At 34.5% G+C, this 17674-nt stretch overlaps 1 protein-coding gene across 6 annotated transcripts in view; it reads left to right on the top strand.

The window, feature by feature from the left end:
* The first annotated feature begins 9623 nt into the window (after positions 1-9623).
* ARL6 (ARF like GTPase 6) overlaps positions 9624-17674 on the top strand; it is a 47051-nt gene continuing 39000 nt past the window's right edge. Inside the window, exons 1-2 of one of the 6 annotated variants that reach the window (XM_074299842.1) lie at positions 9624-9741; positions 13955-14197. The gene's annotated coding sequence lies outside the window, so the exon portion shown is untranslated. Of the gene's footprint in view, positions 9742-13833; positions 14198-17674 lie in introns of those variants that run through there. The other 5 variants (XM_074299840.1, XM_074299838.1, XM_074299837.1 and 2 more) reach the window with 5 other exon arrangements.

Here is a 17674-nt window from a genome sequence, read left to right as displayed (position 1 = left end):
ATATTGCATTTGGCAAACATCAATAATGCAATTAATGTTTTCCATTCAAATTACTTTTAACTTATTAAGATTTGTCATTACTTTTCAAAGAAATGTTCTAATACTAGTTTAGGTCAAAGACAGATAAATATGAAACTGATAACATAATATGCCGAAAATAGGGATGATTGTGTTCAAAAGAACAGCCTGTTCAATATGTCATAAATTACTTAATTGGTATCATTTTTTAATCAGGTTTACATAAAATTAAGAAATGCATTTACTTTCTTAGAGCTTAAAATTATATCTAAATCTCTATTTTTATTTTATTTCTTTTTATGTCAATAAAATATTCCCATTCAGGCAATTCCTCCTTTTTTCAGATGTTTTGAATGTTAAAGAACCATTTTGGATTTATTAATTTACATATTGCTTTTCATTTATCTAATGTCAAGTTTTTGAAACTAGTCCTTAAAACAGATTTAACTTTTGCCCCCCTTTTTCAAACTTGAAGATAGAAAGGGAAACATTTCTTGGTCATTTCTTTTAAGAGAGATTTTTCCTAATATGAAACATGTATATGATAAAAAAATATTCAGAGCGAATGTACAGTAAAGAGATGTCTCAAATATGCATGAATATCATGATTTCCCCAGTGATCTCTGTATTCTTCTTGGAGTATCAACATAATGCTTTGTTTCATTTTATGAATTTAGTCTTCCATTTTTATAGCAAGAATAAAAACCAGGAAAGAGATTCATGACCAAAATCTTCACTATTCCTCATTTTTTCCCCTGAGGTAATTGGGATTAAGTGACTTACCTAGGATCACACAGCTAGGAAGTGTTGTGTCTGAGATCAAATTTGAACTCAGGTCCTCCTGACTGCAGGGCTGGTGCTCTATCCACTGTGCCACCTACCTGCCTTCATTCCTCATTTAAAAAAAAAATATGCATTGACTTTCAAAAGACATATTGTTCATAAGATGTTTTAACCAAAATAATAATAATAATAATACATTTTGGTACAAAAAATCATATTTTAAAAAGTCATCTTCATTAGTTCATTTTTAATCAACTCCAAAAATTGACGAAAGACAGAACTATGTTCTAATACTTTTTTTTAAAGCAATAACTCTGTTTTGTCCATTTTATTGTCAAATTAAAAGCATTCATGCTTTTCCTTCCTTCAAAAGAACCATGAGGCAATATGGTAGTTATACTCTTAGATATAGGTCTTCCTATTTGATGGGAAAAATGTGGTCATTCTAGTTGTATTTGATGTTTTATTTCAGGAGGTGGGCTTTAAACATGGGTTTCTATTCTGTGTATTTTCTGTGAAATTAGATGGTGAGTAAATAAGATTGCTTTTCATTGTTTGCTGTTCTAGCATAGCCATGAGATATAATACTGTATGTATACATAATAATATGTATTTGATGAGACACTTTAGACATTATTTAAACAACCATGTCAAAATTTAAATAGTAGATAGCTTCTATGGTTGCAATCATCAAAATCAAAGAACACATAAGAAATCTTTGGTTATGGCAGAAATCTTACAAACTTTACTGATTGGCTGAAGACTAAAGAGTACAATTACATAAAGATGCCTAGCTTATCCCTTTCTAGGTTTTTATCCTTCACAGAGCTATAATTGCTGCTGAAAATTGCTTTTGTCCACATATGTCATGATAGTATGTCTTTTGGAGAACTTATCTTTGAACATGTTTGCCATTAATTCTAAACATTATCAATGCATCCCTCTGTTTTGCAACAGAGAAATAAGATCTCATAGTTTAGGCAAACAAGGAATTAAACTACTTTTCTTCTTGGGATAACATCAGCAATGTTTACTTTGCACTCAGGTTCCCAATACATACTACAATTATGATAGGGAGATAAACATAGTGAAATGGTATTAACAATTGAATCACACTCTTTAGAAGATTCTATCAATTATCCATTTTATTTCATGAGTGAAGTATCCCATGCCTATTTGAAATGGTATTGTTTTTATCTTTTAAAAGCCCAATATACTATTATGATACTCCACGTAAATTTTCATATGCTGGCATGCCTACAAGTTAATAGTGTTATAGAATGCTCAGCTCTCAACACTAGGGAGTTTTTATGGTGATCTGCATTACATTTGCCATCTATTTGCTGAAAAAAAATATGGGGTTTAGCAAAACTACCTGCTGAACAACATAATAAGATTTTTTGTATGAAGTACAAATTACTAATTATTATTGTATTTTATTTTTCTATGATTTATTAAGAGGAATTATCAGGTCTTACAGATGGAGTAAGCCTGTTTATTAAGATATTTATTAGCAAATAAAAGTGGTGGTTGAGTTCATGACTTTTTGCTTTGCCCTCACTGATATATACATATATATTCAAGATACCTTTGCTTTTTATTGTGGCAACTTCATTGTTATCACAGACCCTTAGGAATTCTGTCTACTTAATCCATCATTGTTGTCATTATACAAAATAATTTACATACTTAGTACCAGATCAACATTCTATTCCCTACACTATCCTGATGAGCATATTGGGATATTCAGTTAAGCTATATCTAATCTAGCCAATATCCTATGCTAATCCTATGTTAATAAAAATTAACATCTGGAGAAAAAATGTTTTCATTTTCATAATGTATTGATATACTGGGAAAAGGATTATAAAATGAGATTCAGGTCAATTGTTTTAGTACTTTGAACTATAAAGATTTTTTTTTTTAAGTCACATACCTACAAGGGAACTTTGAGGTGTTTGAAGCTCTTTCATCTTCTGAGGAAACCAAAGTCTTAAAATGTTAAAGGTATGCTTAAGGTCACACAGTTAGCTAGTGGCAGAGATGAGATTAGAATTTAGGTCTCATCTCAGCTCTGCTATTCACTCACTAGCTACTAGATTTTGAACAAATCAAATAATTGTTCATTTCCTAATTTATAAAATGTTTTCATTCTGTTTGCTATTTTTCTTTGTTATTTGCTGTGTCAAAAGTAGTCAAAATAAATACATATAAAGGTCATTGTCTAAAAGATGAATAAAGCTTCTTAATATTGGTTCTGTAAAATCTGTATGCCTCAGAGTTATAAGGTTGAGAAAGTCATATTTGCCATCCTCTTTTACAGGCTATAGGTATGTGGCATAGTGATTGAAGAATAAGACCTGATGTCAGAAAAACCTCAACTCAAAACTAGCTTCAGAAATTTACTAGCTGTGTGACCCTGGGCAAGTCATCTTATCTCTGTCTGCTTCAGTTTCCTCATATGTAAAATAGTATCTATCTCTCAGAGTTGGGAGGATAAAATAAGGTAACAAGGTTTGCACATATAAACTTTAAGGAACTCTATATATGTTAGCTATTATTATTTTTAAATTCTTGTAATACACAAATTAAATAACATTTAAAGGTCATTGGTTTATCAGAAGAATGCAATTTAGGTCCCAAATGTTAGATCTTTTATTACTAATTTATTATATTCCAAAGAACTAGTGTAAAATGAGAGCTGAAAATAAAGCATTTTAAATATTTAACAATTATATTTTAAAGCTGGGGAGAGAAATAGAAATTAAGTTGAAGAGAGTTGTGAAACGAATAGTAGGAAATCTTATTCCTTATGATGGCTCTTTCAAAACATTTGCCATATCAAGACCTCAATTGTTCTCTTTGATTATTGACCTGACTATTCCTTTCCATTTGACTTATCTTCCTAATTCTTAAAAAAAAAAAAAACAAACTATCCCTTCTACCCCAAGGCAGCTATTGCGCTCTCTCTCTCTCTCTCTCTCTCTCTCTCTCTCTCTCTCTCTCTCTCTCTCTCTCTCTCTCTCTCTCTTCTCTCTCTCTCTCTCTGTCTCTCTCTCTCTCTCTCTCTCTCTCTCTCTCTCTCTCTCTCTCTCTCTCTCTCTCTCTCTCTTTCTCTCTCTTTCTCTCTCTCTCTCTCACACACACACACACACACACACACACACACAGCCATTGCTTCAACAACCATTCTTGTCTCCATTCCCCATCAGAGTGCTGAATTTGGAGGCAGGAGGAACTAGGTTCAATTCTATCTCCAACACTTATAAGTCACTTAGCCTCTCCCTCATTTTCCTCATCTATAAAATGGAGATGACACCAGCAGTTCCTATTTTATACAGTTGTGAGGTTCAAATGACATAATTCATGTACTCTGCAAAAGTTACATAAATGCTAATTGTTATCATTATAATTATCTTCAAAATTTCCCTTTCTTCTCTCTACAATCAGTTCTGAGTCTTCCTAATCCTAAAAAAGTTTTTCCTTTTGCCCCTATTCAACTACTCTCTTAGCTTTTCTTCAGAGCTAAATTCATTTTTTAAAAAAGCTGTCTATATCCAATTCCTCTATTTTTCTACTAATAAGCTTCTCCTCAACTTTTTGCAATCTAAAAGTCTCTCACTATTACTGGCCTAAATGACATATCCAATGACCTTTTTTTCTAGCTTTTAATAAGTATTTGTTTAATGCTAAAATATTCCAATAACCAAGTCCCTTTGCTTCAGCCTTTATCCATCCTTTAATTCTAATCCCATTGTCAACACTCAAGTATATGCCTTCATTAACATCTGCCTGAACTATTCTAATAGCTTCATAATAGATTTTTCTGTCTTCTCTCTTCTCTTCCAATCCATCCTTCATCCTACTGTCAGAACAATATTTTTACTCATACATGTAATTATATCACTTCTCTTTACGTGTATGGTCATGTAACTTCATTGCATGTATATATAGTTATATGCAATCCTGAGAGATGTCTATTAAGATTTATCTGGCCACATTAAGGTCTATGGTTCTAATATAAAGTTGAAGGAAATGAAAACACAGGATCATAATTTAGAGCCAGATGGGATCTTAGATGCCATCTAGGCCAATCCTCTCATTTCACAATTTTGGAAACTGAGGTCCAGACAAGGTAAGTGACTTTACCCAAAGTCACACAAGCAGTAAATGACAGATAGGTTTTGAACCCCAAATCCAATGCTCCTTCTCAAGATGAACCTGGAGATAGTGAGATTAATTAAGAAGCTATAATAATAACTTAAAAGAGAGGATAAGAAGGTATAAATTTGGATAGGTGAAGATAATAGAAATAGAAAAGGAAGAATGAATATGAGAGATATTACAAAGGTAAAATTGATAGAGTTTGATGATTATCGGCAAAATGAATGAGAGAAAGAACTTAAAATTACTTAGTATACAAAAAATGATGACACTGTTCATAGAAATAGGAGATTTAAGAGAAAGGGCAAATTTTGGAGTGGAAAAAAGCTAAGTTCAAGCCAACATATCTGTGTATGCATATATCATATGTGTGTGTATATATCATATATATATAAATATATATGTGCATATATACATATATGTTGCCTTATTCTATATTTTGTCCCTGTATAACTTGGCTATAGGTTTTATGTCTACTATCTGCTCTCCACTTTATTCTCCTTCCCATTTGCCCAGATGAATAAAATGAATCAAAGCTTATACTTTGTTTAAATACCAAGAAGCTATGTCTAGGGAAGCAAGGCTCAATGATGTAAAAACATCTTTGTTCTCTATTAGAGAATACCTATCCATATGTCAGAGAAGAGGAGAAAAAGGGAGGAGAACTAGTTCTTAGTGGCTTAGAGACAGAAATGAGATAGTGTTACACACATTTAGGATGCTGATTTCTTTAGCTACAAAGATAAATTGAAGGAGAGTATAGATTTGCAGTTTCATAAACAATCATCTTTTTATTATACTGTTAGGGAAATGCTTGTTTCATTTCATAAATCAATTTTTAATTCAAAATTATTTTTAAAAGAAAAAAAAATCTCATATTTGAGCAGCAGATAGTCTAGTGATAGAAAAATTCCAATCAAGCCTTTTAGAGAACACCACTTTGGAGGAAAAATAGAATTCCTCCTCTCCCACCCTACCCTAAAGTTTCACCAAAACTTCCACTCATGATTAGTGGGAGTAGCAGAGTTCATCAGAGTAATAGTGATAGATGAACACGGAAGTCTCTGCAGATAGATGAAAAGATAGTAACATGAAAATGACATGACCCATCATAAGAGATAGAAGTGTTGGCTATAGATTACTATTGCAAAGGAACTGGTTTCTGGAGTCCAGCATGGAGCCCAGCAGCAAATACTTAGACAACCTCACAAGGATGACAAAATGAGAAAAGGATTTCCAGGAACCAAGCTCTTCAAGGAACCATTTAGAATGTGTTCGCCAAACTACTTGTATAAATCTGAGTCCACTCATCCTAGAGTCCTATTATGAGCACATGGAAAGAATATCTCCAATCTGGAGGAAATGCTTTATACAAACTGTTTATATACCATACTCAATAAATCTTCTCTCTAAAGGCTACTGGCTGATAAGCAATTGGAAGGACACGTGAGAGAGTTCCTAAACTGAGTAGGGATAGTAGCTTCTGATTATTTTTCCATCTATCGGCAGACACATTCTCTGTATTTATTACTGCCACTCTGGTGAATTCCACTACTTTTACTAATCATACCACAAGGAATATAAGACAGAAAAACAATTCTATCTGCAACAAGGATATCAAATACTGTGCTCTGCAAAACTCACTAGTGTGGCAGAACCAATTTAAAATATAATTGATAAATGTTTAACAAAACAAATTTTTAAATAATTAAATACAAATAATGTTAATTTGTGTGTTTCTGAGTCCATATGCAGTCATAAGCATGTATTTCTATTTGAGTTTGACACCATTGCCTTACAATATGTCCAGCAAGTCATCATTTACTTATTTCTTGAAGATTTCCAAGGAGGGGATACCCAATGCTTCCTTAGCACCCCATTCTTTTTTTTTTTTTTGAATCGTTCTATTTGTTTGTCTGAGACTGAATCTTCTATCTCTCTCAGCTTGGAAGTATAAATGGCCACTCATGCTGACCCATGGTGATGGGTGTGAAAGATTGGATCTTTTCCATTTCTGACCTTGGAAGTTTTGTCCTTCCTTAGGCAACCTAGTAGTCTCTCACTTTGCCTCCTGCTCCCAGTGCAGCCATCTAATCAGCTGTAATTTATAACTAATGAGTTCAATCAGTCCTTAGCCTCCTTAGCAGAGATTACAGGCCTCCATCACCAAGGTTGGCAATAATTTTAATTGTTAGAAATTTTTCCTGATCAAGATAAATTTACCCTTTCACAACTCCAAGTTATTATTTCTAGTTGTGCCTCCTAAGGCCATAAAAAGTAAATCTTATCCCTCTTCCAAATGACAGTCCTTCAAAAACTTGATTTCTACCATGTCCTCCCTAAGTCAAGAGCAATGAGGACAAAAATCAAATTGTGAGAGGTTACTGAAGTAAAGACATTAAGCACTGAGGTTTGTTTTTCTCAATAATTCACCTGTGAAGGAGAGCAGGAAGATGGAACAGTAAATAGATGGGGTAGGGTCAAGAGAGTCTTTATTATGATCAAGGAGATAGAAACATGTTTATAGCTAGATTGAAAGGAATCAGTTTCAAACTAAATTTGAAATAGAAAATGCATGAGAGAGTGAATAATTGCTAGACCAAAGTTCTGATATTACAAGGAATGGGATCAAAGATACAGGTGAAGGGATTAATTTAAATTGGAAATATAAATGGAGGAAGGAAAGGAAAGCTAGATGGATGGATGGATGGATGACACCAAGAAGGTTTGAAGAACAAATGAGGATTCTCAAAGAAGGTAATCTAAGATGGCTTCAATTTTCTTAATGAAATAAATGACCAAATTATCTGCTTTAAATTTAGAAACTGGAGGTAGGCTTTGTAGAAGAGAAGAGTTGGCACTAGTGATAGGATTCAGCAAGAGTTAGAGAAGGATTGTTGAGCAATAGCAGGTATACAGTTGATTGTCATAATTTAAAATTAATTTATTAATATGCAATTATATTGCTTTAGTAATGCTAAACAGCCCTGGGAACAGGAGTGGAGGAATCAGATAGTGGAGATTACTTAAAGACAAGGATTCACAGGTTGGGTGGGTAAAGGAGCAAGATTTTTTTTTTTTTATAAAATAATAAAAGATTTTTTAAATAAAAATAATTAAAAAATAAAAACAGATAATGGACCTGCATATACTTCTAAACATTTTTCACAATTTTGTGCACAGTATAAGATTTAACACACCACTGGCATACCTTTTAATCCTCAAGGTCAGGCAATAGTAGAGAGAATAAACAGAGGCATTAAGATACTCCTCCAAAAACAAAAGAAAGGGGGAGCCACAGGTAACCCTAGAGAACTTCTAAATTTAGTTCTCTATATCATTAATTTTTTAATTTTTGACAAAGATGCACTTGCTCTGGCAGACAGGTTTTATAACCTACCAGAAGGGCAGTGTCCAGTATGAGCAACTCCATTATCTTTAGATAATCGCCAGGTGATATGGAGAGACCCGGAAAAGGGTGAATGGAAGATAGGTTAACTGCTTGGGAGAGAGGGTTTGCTTGTATTTCTTCAGATGGAGAAGGAATCAGATGGGTGTCAACAAGTTGTATTTGCCTTGTCCATCAGAGAAAGACAGAAAAAGAGAAAGACCTTTAAACAAAGAAGATCTAAAAAACATCTGACACTGAAAGGGCATGGCTGATAAGAAGACTTTTAAAAGGACTTGAAAACCAGCAGAGATTCCTTGAGATGAAAAATTGTTGATGAAGACTATTGCAGGACTTTAAAACTTGCAGGAATTATTGGATTTATGGCACATGAACTAATGAACAATGGACTTATTTATACATGTATAAATTCTCAATTTATGATTATTTGATCATGTTATTTGTTACATAACTTCTAGCATGTGTTATGTTACTATGTATTTATGTAATTTATGTAATTATGTGTAATATTTCCCATATTAATGGATTTATGTATACCTGTTTCAAGGTCATGACCACCCTATGTTCTAAATCAAAAGAAAGAGGGAGATGTTAGGTTCTTACTAGGTGGTAGGTTGGTACTTGGCAATTCTCTAACTCAGAATTCACACCTTTAGTTCACATCTTTAAAAGGAGTTTACACCTTTAGTCTTCTGAAAGGAGTTTACACCTTTGGAATACCCATAAGTCCATTCAGGATATAAGGAGTCACCAAGGCTGCCTCCCAGGATATTTGAGTTTGGATGGCAGTCTGGAAGGAGAGAGTCAAGGACTGAGAGAAGAACAAGACTTCCTGGGAGAACTTCAGGGAAGCTCAAGGAGATTCAGAGCCAGGATTCAGGAAGAAGAGGATTCAAGATTCACTCTGGCTAGAGTCTCCAGAAGCCTCCCAAGAAACCTGCTCACAGAGGAAAAGATTTTACAGAAAAGAAACCTCCTCCCAGAGAAAGATATAATTGAGAGACAACAGGACATTACAGTTTTTATTTACCAGATATATGCATGGGTAATTTTACAACATTAACAATTGACAAACCTTTTGTTCTAATTTTTCCCCTCCTTCCCCCACCCCCAAATGGCAGGGTGACTAATACATAAGATAAAGATATCTTTAAAAGAAAGTTGCTCAGAACTCCTAGAACCAAAGGGCAAAGTAGAAATGGAAAGAATACCAGTCACCTCCTAAAAGAAATTAATAGGATAGCTAAAATATAAAGCTTTTAGGTCAAAGAAAAATACTGTAAGCAGTCAGAAAGAAAGATTCTACTTTGCCCTTTGGTTCTAGGAGTTCTGAGCAACTTTCTTTTAAAGATATCTTTATATGAGATGTTTAGGCTCTTTATTTTGATTCTGGTTTTCAAATAGTTCAATGAATCTAAGGAAGCTTACATTTTTTTTTTCCCTTCATTGGTCTATTTTCTAAGCCAGGGTTTGGTTTGCTTTTTGCTATAAGATAGATACCTTACATTTTCCTCTAAGGTGTCAGTTTTTTTTTTTACTTTTGTATATTTCTTGCTAAGTGGCTTCTCCTTGATCCATTCTTATTTTCAGAGAGTATGCTGCTTTGGTAAGGTTTTATAACTTTTATTCTAGACTGTTAATTCTCTTTCCAATTATTTCTTCCATAGATTTCATTGCTTTCCCAGTTTTTCCTCTAAAATCTCTGAAGCTTTCTGAAATTATTTCATTTATAAATTATTATTTCATTTATAAAAACATTCATTTTTTTTAAACTCTTGCTTCATTTTTTTCTAAGAATTCTAGTTGAATTTGTGCCCAAACTATGTTTTTTTTTTTTCTTTGAAGCTTTATTTGCAGATGTTTTGGGATCATTTTTTCTTCTGAGTTTATATAGTCAGCGTTCCTATCACACAATATTTTTTTTCTCCCCAACAAATTTCATTTTCCCAGTACCTTTTGACTTCAGACTTTATATGAAGACCAGGATCTACACACTGTTATAGGAAGGTTTAGACTCAATTGACTGTTGCTGTCTTGAGATTAGTGAGAATTGTGTTATTTTAGACTCTCAGGGATATAAATCTCAGTGCTCTCAAAATGCAAGGAAAAGTTTGATTGTTAACCTCCCTCCACTCAATCTGAGTATGAGCAACAATTCACTGCTGCTCTGGATTAAGACACTGATCTAGGTGGAAAGTTCTGGTGGTTGAGAGTGACAGAACTGTAGGCCTCTTTAAAGTCTAGGGATTTCTTTTCTGATTATTCCTCTAAAAGCTTCAGAATGTACTAGAAGCTAGTATTAACGGTATTCTCTGGTCACAAGTCTCTTTTTAAGGCAAATCTGGATTTGTGACTCAGAATTGGTATTAGGCAACAAACTTGCCAGTTAATGGCAAGTTACCATACAAAGTCATTGTATAGTACCAATCAAGTTAACAGAGAATATTTTATAGAACTAGAAAAACTAATAAAATTCATAAGATGAAAGGAAAAATGGTGAAGAATCTCAAACAGATTTTAAAAAGCGGTAAGGATAGAGGTCTGGGGATATTTTTCTTTTTTTTTTCTTTTCATTTCTCTAATTGAAGTTCTCAGGTGAGAGAAAATACAGGACAGCCAGAATGATGAAAATTTAAGAGCATTTTTATTGCTAGCTAGCGACTGAACCCCACCAGAACAGGGAAGTCAGTATCACGTGATTTCAGAGACGTGTATTTATAGAAAGAAACATAAAAGTTCCCTAATACATTTGTCATACAAAAGGAATTTTATCCTAGACAGGAGAAAAAGATTATCACACTAAGGGTGCCATTCCCAGATAGGCAATAAGACAGTATTTCTTTATGTTTATCAAGTAAAGGTCTTAGGGTTTTTTTAGGGCAGCAGATCTGGGGGTGTAAAAAATACCATCTGCATTAGGACGTGAAGAGCTAATAACAAACTTCTAACTACAGAATTTCAAGATTATGTTTCTCATGGTCCAGAGAAGTGTCATGAAGTGGAAGTACTTCATGATAATATCTTTTTTTTTTCAATTTTTGCATACCTTAATACATATAAAGTCTACTATACCTAAAATGCATCTATGCATTATGCTTTAGATAAATTCACTTTCAGTTATTCAAAGACTGTGGTAATCTACATCAGACAGACATATATCATCAATGTTTTTTAAATGTCTTTGTTTTCAGAGTGATTCTGGGGGTTACTAAAAGCACAGTTTCATAAAGATCATCCAACCCACTCTTCTCAAACTGGTTAGCTATGTACAGTGACCATGCAAGAACACGTATTCATGGACTAAGTCCATTAGTTATCTTTACAACAGTAAATAATTGTCTGGAAAAATAAATTTTTCACCAACTAGATTTTTGCTAGTTAAGTCAAGTATTTTGAGTAATTATGGAAGTCATGTAGAAGGCTCTGCCGTGTTCCAAGGAATAACATAAACAACATAAAATTATCTGCCAACAAGAGCCTCTGGAGGACCGAAAAAGTAGAATTACCTCTTCCATTTGGACTCTGAAATAAAAATTCCCAAGATAGTAGCAAATACCTTTGTTAATTATACATCCCCCTATATATTCTACTTCCTATTTATAATCAGAGCATTATCTCTGCTGTTATATCTTTCTTTTTTTTTATCTGCTATAAATTTTACATGATTTTTATACTTTCATAAAAGATACCTCTTTAGAGAGCTTTTAAGATATTTTGCTGTATTGAATCAAATGCTTTATTTTAGTTAATAAACAATAAACAGTGATATCTTGAATTTTCTTCACTTTTCAATCATTTGGACTACAAAAATGTGATCTACTTTATTAAGTGGCTTGCCCAAGATCATAGAGCTACTGTCTGAAACTACATTTCAATTCAGGTCTTCATGATTCCAGGCTTACTCTATCCACTGCTCACCTAGCTGCCCCTGAAGGAAGATAAAAGGAACTTAGAAGTTAGAGGTGATGAGAGAGATTCCCAAAAACGCACAAAACCAAAAGATGGCATACCAACTTTAGATAACAATTATTAGCCCAGTTTGGCAAGTATGTCAGGGGCAATAATGTGAACTCTGTCTAGGAAAGTAGGATAAAGTCAGGTTATAGAAAGCCTTAAAAGTCAGGGTAAGGAAGTTGTATTTTATCCTATAGACAACAGTGAGTCACTGTTATTCTTTTTTATTTATTTATTTTTTTTTTTTTTTAAAAGGGGAATAACATGGCCATATTTTTTGGTAGCTGGGTAAAGGTGAAAGAGGAAAGTATTTAGGTTATGGTAATTCAAACAAGAAGATCTAATCATTAGAGTGATGCTAATGTGTATGAGTAGTAAAAAACAAGATTGACATGAGATATAGCAAAGGTAAAAGGGATTTTTTTGTTTTGTTTTTTTACAATTTATTACATATGAGACAGGCCGCAGGAGAGAAAAGATAACAAAATGACAATTTTTAAACTGAAGTGATATCATGATGATGATGATCATCGAAGAGAAGTAAGAATTTGAACCAGAAGTAAATTCCTTTTTCGACATATTGAACTTGATGAATAATATAAAGTTGGAGACGTGGGACCACAGCTTAAGAGAAAGATATGGGTAGCTTTTATAAATTTTGGAGTACTTTGTACAGAGATGTGCAAGTTAAATTACTTAAATACTCAGCACTCCGGCAACTCCCTAAAATTATAAATTACAGAGGGATACATAGAACAGATGAGATCTCTATGGAATAAAGTGTAGTAATAAGACAACATTTAGGGGAAGGGGAAGTTTGTAAGAAAGGTAATAACAGTTGTATGATTAATCATTAAGTAGTAGTCAAGCAAAGTTCCTGACAGATTTGACATAAAACTGATCTGTGATAATTATCTCTGCTCCAAAATTTCAGGATTCTGAGTTAAACTAAGTCGTTCCCCTCTCCCCCCTCCCCCTCCCAAAGCACGAAAGGATTAAAAGGTTTTAGCCCCTTTGTCCTTTAAAACAAAAACGAGGGGACTAAATCTTCCCCCAACCTGTCGTACAGAAAAAATTCAAAGTTAAAACTTTGCAAACTCCCCTCTGCAGCTCCGCACCCCAGCTTCAGGCTACCCTTTCCTTGGAGGAGCAGCATTAATGTAGAAAAGGCACCAGCAAGCAATGACAAACCCTCTAATGTCAGTCCCTACAGAAGGAAGCCCACACAAACTCGGCGGCCAGCCCCGGGCAAAGGCATCTAGCCTTGAGTGGGGCAAACGGGGAGCAAGGAGAAATCACAGCAAGGAAAGATGCTCCCTGAGGTTCCGAAACAAACTACTTAGGAGGAAGGAAAGGGACTACATTTCCCGTGAGGCTGCTGCAGTCATACGTATCATTCCCATCTCCACCCCCAGCTACCCATATTAACCAATTCCATATAATTGTGCTTGAAAGCCGAGAGGCTTTCTTAAGCTTTATTAACCAAGCATGCGCACTTCCTCCTTACCGCCCACCTCGTCCCGACCTGCCCCCCAAAAATTCAGCCCGGGCTGCCTGGACTGAGCTAATTCTCGTGTTTAGTAAGAGGAAGCAGAAAGGAGGAGCCGAGGGAGGGCGGTACCCCAGTGCCGGAAGGGACCGCGGTTGCCTAGGGGACGCCTACGAGTCCAGTAAGTCTTCCTCTATCTCCTCTGAGACTTGTAGTTTTTGTTTTCCTGACCCTATAGACCTGGGTGGACGAATCGTTCCGGCCCACGGGAAAATCCTTTTAGGTGGAATCGGACGGGACCCGAGAGCTGAGGAAGGGGTCACTTGTGCCCCGACCAGAGGCGCGGAAGATTCCCGCCCCGCTCCCTTGGTGAATCGCGGGTGAGTGAAGGGATGAATTGGGGAGAAGGGAGTCGGTTCCCCCATTATCTCCTTCTCTCTTTACTTTTCTCCTCCATTTTTCTTCCTTTTCCTTCTCCTCTTTCTTTTCCTCCTGTTTTCCTTCTCTTTCTCTTCCTTTTCTTTCTTTTCCTCCTCCTCTGCCCTTCCTCTTCTTTCCCTTTCCCCCTCCTCCTTTCCCTTTTTCTTTTCTTCCTCTTCTTCTTCTTTCGCTTCCTTTTACTAATATTCGTTTTTCTCTTCTCCTTCTCCTCTTCCTCCTTCTCTTTATTCAAGTTTGTGACTAGGAAATGTCACTCAAGGCTCTTATATTCAGCCTGTCGTCAGATCTATTGAGTTTATCTCCATAATATCAGAATTCATTCTCTTCTCTCTGATATCACCATTATTGTGATGAAGGCCTTCATCCCCTTAAGTGGAACTGCCTACCACAAGGCCTTCCCTGCTTGTTGAGGGGGTGGGGAGAGGAAGAGGAGCAGGAAAAACAGCTCCAATTCCAAGGCCAGCACTCTTCTTAATTCAGGTTTGATGTAAGTCACTGAACATTCACAAAGGAAATTTGCTTAGACTTAACAGTAAAAATATGAACAAATGTAGTGGGCCTTAGATTTAATGGGATGTTTGATGGTCCTTCACATCTCCATCTTTGAACGTGGGCATCAAGATAGGGAACTCACTTGGTCTCAGGCATCCAGACTGTTAGTGGCCCAGGGACCACTAATTAAATATCTAGCTAACCAAAAGGTCAGGGACATTTTATGCTCCTAGACTAGAAAGCTACATCAAGGAATCTGAGACTAATCAGGTTATGTGGGAGAAAGTTGTATCATGAAAATTCTGTTATACAACTCTTACCATACTGCATACTACACTACTATTATACTACTTTATTTTTATTTATTTAATATTAAAATAATATTTAATAAATATTTATTATAATATTATACTATTGTTCTATTATACTACTACAAAGTGATCTTCCTATAGCAAAGTTCTGACCATGCCATTCCCCTACTTATTAAATCTCCAGTAGTAGGTCCCTACCTACCACGTTCAGATTCAAATATAAAATCCCCCATTTGCTGGCAGCACATACACCTGTATATATAATTTATTTGTATATCTTTTGTTTACATATTTTCTTTTCCATTAGACTATGAACTGCTTAAGAGCAAAGATTGTCCTTTATATTTCTTTATATCCCCAGACCTCTATCCTTACCGCTTTTTAAAATCTGTTTGAGATTCTTCACCATTTTTCCTTTCATCTTATGAATTTTATTAGTTTTTCTAGTTCTATAAAATATTCTCTGTTAACTTGATTGGTACTATACAATGACTTTGTATGGTAACTTGCCATTAACTGGCAAGTTTGTTGCCTAATACCAATTCTGAGTCACAAATCCACATTTGCCTTAAAAAGAGACTTGTGACCAGAGAATACCGTTAATACTAGCTTCTAGTACATTCTGAAGCTTTTAGAGGAATAATCAGAAAAGAAATCCCTAGACTTTAAAGAGGCCTACAGTTCTGTCACTCTCAACCACCAGAACTTTCCACCTAGATCAGTGTCTTAATCCAGAGCAGCAGTGAATTGTTGCTCATACTCAGATTGAGTGGAGGGAGGTTAACAATCAAATTTTTCCTTGCATTTTGAGAGCACTGAGATTTATATCCCTGAGAGTCTAAAATAACACAATTCTCACTAATCTCAAGACAGCAACAGTCAATTGAGTCTAAACCTTCCTATAACAGTGTGTAGATCCTGGTCTTCATATAAAGTCTGAAGTCAAAAGGTACTGGGAAAATGAAATTTGTTGGGGAGAAAAAAAATATTGTGTGATAGGAACGCTGACTATATAAACTCAGAAGAAAAAATGATCCCAAAACATCTGCAAATAAAGCTTCAAAGAAAAAAAAAATAGTTTGGGCACAAATTCAACTAGAATTCTTAGAAAAAAATGAAGCAAGAGTTTTAAAAAAATGAATGTTTTTATAAATGAAATAATAATTTATAAATGAAATAATTTCAGAAAGCTTCAGAGATTTTAGAGGAAAAACTGGGAAAGCAATGAAATCTATGGAAGAAATAATTGGAAAGAGAATTAACAGTCTAGAATAAAAGTTATAAAACCTTACCAAAGCAGCATACTCTCTGAAAATAAGAATGGATCAAGGAGAAGCCACTTAGCAAGAAATATACAAAAGTAAAAAAAAAAAAACTGACACCTTAGAGGAAAATGTAAGGTATCTATCTTATAGCAAAAAGCAAACCAAACCCTGGCTTAGAAAATAGACCAATGAAGGGAAAAAAAAAAAATGTAAGCTTCTTTAGATTCATTGAACTATTTGAAAACCAGAATCAAAATAAAGAGCCTAAACATCTCATATGAAGATATCTTTAAAAGAAAGTTGCTCAGAACTCCTAGAACCAAAGGGCAAAGTAGAATCTTTCTTTCTGACTGCTTACAGTATTTTTCTTTGACCTAAAAGCTTTATATTTTAGCTATCCTATTAATTTCTTTTAGGAGGTGACTGGTATTCTTTCCATTTCTACTTTGCCCTTTGGTTCTAGGAGTTCTGAGCAACTTTCTTTTAAAGATATCTTTATATGAGATGTTTAGGCTCTTTATTTTGATTCTGGTTTTCAAATAGTTCAATGAATCTAAGGAAGCTTACATTTTTTTTCCCCTTCATTGGTCTATTTTCTAAGCCAGGGTTTGGTTTGCTTTTTGCTATAAGATAGATAGATACCTTACATTTTCCTCTAAGGTGTCAGTTTTTTTTTACTTTTGTATATTTCTTGCTAAGTGGCTTCTCCTTGATCCATTCTTATTTTCAGAGAGTATGCTGCTTTGGTAAGGTTTTATAAGAACTTGGAATATGATTTTTAGAAGGCAAACAATATATTCTTATCCAGAAACTGAATATAAGCAGAGAGACTTTAATGAAAGAGAACTTTCTAGCATTCCTGACAAAATGACCAGAACTGAATAGAAACTATTTCAAACACAAAGGATTTAAAAGAAACATAAAAGAGAAAGCACAACAAATTATTAAAAATCTAACAGGGATAAACTGTTTACATTCTAAAATAGGAAGTTGATATGTGCCTCATTTGACCCCTAAGGCTGAATAGAGCACTGGATCTAGGGTCAGGAAAGCTCCTCTTCCTGAATTCAAATCTGACCTCACACACTTAGTAGCTATAGGACCCTGGAAAAATCACTTAACCCTGTGTGCCTCAGTTTCTAATCTGCAAAATAATCTAGAGAAGGAAATGGCAAACCACTTCAGTATCTCTGCCAACAAAACCACAAATAGAGTCACAAAGAGTCAGATATGACTGAGAAGTAATAACACTATATAATAAAACTTTGAACCCTGTCATCTTCAGTGGTAATAAAACCTAATTGGACAGAAATTCTAGAAGTGATTCTTTTATATTTCATATCTAATG

The sequence above is a fragment of the Sminthopsis crassicaudata genome, chromosome 3 (genome assembly GCF_048593235.1).
Source record: "Sminthopsis crassicaudata isolate SCR6 chromosome 3, ASM4859323v1, whole genome shotgun sequence".
In the NCBI taxonomy this organism is placed as follows: domain Eukaryota; kingdom Metazoa; phylum Chordata; class Mammalia; order Dasyuromorphia; family Dasyuridae; genus Sminthopsis; species Sminthopsis crassicaudata.
Note: the sequence above shows the minus strand (reverse complement) of the source record. Positions and strands in the feature narration are given on the sequence as shown.